This window comes from Limulus polyphemus, unplaced genomic scaffold (genome assembly GCF_000517525.1).
Source record: "Limulus polyphemus unplaced genomic scaffold, Limulus_polyphemus-2.1.2 Scaffold1454, whole genome shotgun sequence".
In the NCBI taxonomy this organism is placed as follows: Eukaryota; Metazoa; Arthropoda; class Merostomata; order Xiphosura; family Limulidae; genus Limulus; species Limulus polyphemus.
Window position 1 is genome coordinate 77,378 of NW_013667064.1, and position 2,544 is coordinate 79,921.

Here is a 2,544-nt window from a genome sequence, read left to right on the forward strand (position 1 = left end):
ACACACACACACACACACACACAGTGTACAGCTCTTACTTGTCATAACTATCACCTTTAAAATGATTAATTTTTAACACTCTTGTTACAAAAAACTAAATCATTAAATATTAACTTGCAAAATAGATTAAATAATAATGCTTACACTAAACAGTCATGTATATCCAACAGTGTTATATGACTACAAGAAAACATAATTTCTTAATGTATGGTAATGTTAATTGTTAGATTTGCATTGTTATTCCCATTGTGTATTAATTATGCCTCATGTTAACAGAGGAATCTCACAATGGAAGAACAGATAGTGTTATAATGTACAATAGGAAAAGAGAGCGATTCAAGTACCCCAAATTAAAACTTGTGTTTATATTTGAAAGTGGAATTGCTAAAACCTAAATTAAGTTCAGTGAACATTGCCAGATTTCACCTAAAAACCTTGGAAACCTGGCAAGGAACAAGAGACTTAACTAGGAACCTAGATTAGTTCTTCTACTGGGGATTTGTTTGATAAAGCAAAACTTATAAAAGTAAATTCCATTAGGAGCCCAGCCAGATCTGGCTAACTGTTTGTTATTATTCAGCTGCACATTTGTAGAAATCCACTGTCATAATACCTTTTTTTTTATTTTCAAGAACGTAGTAATATTTTCCTATTTATGAATAACGGTTACACTGATGTGTTGTAGTAGGCTTCCTTCGGCCAGGTTTGACCATGGATGAGCATCCGTCCATTATTAGCTCATGTTGATCGCTCGTCTAGAGCAGCGTCTCTTGTGACTAAGGAGACCGACACGAGAGTGACAGTCCCGGTTGCAGAGGTCACATATGTGCATTGACGCTGGTCTGTTGGCTGCCTGTTCTTTTTTATGCGCTCGCTTCTCTTCTGCTGCCACTGTCAATTCCTCTTCACCAATCTTCAGCTGTTTACGGAGAGTGTTTCTCCAGTCGGCGCGATTGGCAGCGAGGTCATCCCAAGTTTCGGTGTTGATCTTCATGTCTCTTTTGCAAATATCCTTGTATCTCAGCTGCGGGCGGCCGATGCCTCTCTGTCCTTCGGCAAGCTCTCCATAGAGGATGTCTTTCGGGATTCGGCCATCCTTCATACGGCGCACGTGGCCTATCCAGCACAACTGGCGCTGTTGTAACAGAGTGTACATGGTAGACTGGTTCGTACGAGACAAGACATAGGTGTTAGTTACCTTGTATTGCCAGGAGATACCAAGTATGCGTCGCAGGCTTCTGAGGTGGAAGGTATTCAGTCTTTTCTCTTGGCTGGCATAAGTAGTCCACGTCTCGCTGCCATATAAAAGGGTGCTGAGGACACAGGCGCTGTACACAGACATCTTCGTCTTCACGGTCAGCTTAGAGTTTGTCCGCACTTTTGGCGTAAGGTGAGCAAGCATCGTTGTTGCCTTTCCAATCCTCCTGTCGATCTCAGCATCAAGTGAGAGGCTGTCAGTAATGGTAGAGCCAAGGCAGATAAACTGGTGAACGACATTGAGCTCGTAGATATGGACGGATGTAAGCCTGGGCATTCTGATATGGGGGACAGGCTGTTGCCCACGCAACTTGCCCCCCTCTCTACCTCGATGATGGGGCCAAAGGAACAGCAGTGCTGATACAGTTTGGTGTCAACGCGGTCGCAGGAGCTGCCAGAATGGGGTTACCGCCAGTAAAAAAACAGAGACAGGGGTGGATGTTAATATTTTCACTTGTTTGCCATTATAGGGCAATATTGCTTTGAGATGACCAGAAAAAATTTATAAATGAAGAAAGATATCTTACTTGATCCAAGTATGAGATGTTATTCTGAGTCTTCATTCTCTGTACCCCCTTCTCCATTTTAACATGATACAGTGCATTTAAAGTAGGAAGGATGGGACTCAATACAGATAACACATCGTAGCTTTAACTGGTATTCGTTGCTGTTGTTGTCTTTGACACCACAGCAAATATGGGTTAAAGACCATTGCAAAATGTTTTGGATCACTGAAAGTGAAAGATCAATCAAGGTTTAAAATATGTGGTTGGATTTTATCTATTAAATAACCAGCCATTACATGGGCAGGTAGACATGGTTATGTAAATGTTAAAATTAGTACACCAGTTGACTCAAATATTATTTTCTTTTAACTGGAGATTTGGCTAACAGGTAACACTTTTTGATTGGAAAGTACAGCAAGAATCTCCCTATTTGAGAATGTTACAAAATCCCTCTCAACAATAACATATTTTGAGGAATTCATTGTATTTGGAGTTACCTCATGGAGTATTCACCCAATTGCTTTTGACTTCAAGAAAACTTCAAATTTCTATAGCTATGATGTTTCGACCAGACTTCAGATCTTAGCTTCTTTACCATATTTGGAGAGCTGGCATACTTCTCTAAGCTGTTTTCTATAAAAAATGGAGAAATGTTTGAAGAAAAGACGTTCCTAACAATTAATGTAAAATTCGAAACTGAGGTACAAAACTTTAGGAAATGTGAGTAAAATCATCTATGTTTAGTAATTTGATTGTTATTTTTCTATTTTTTAAATCCATA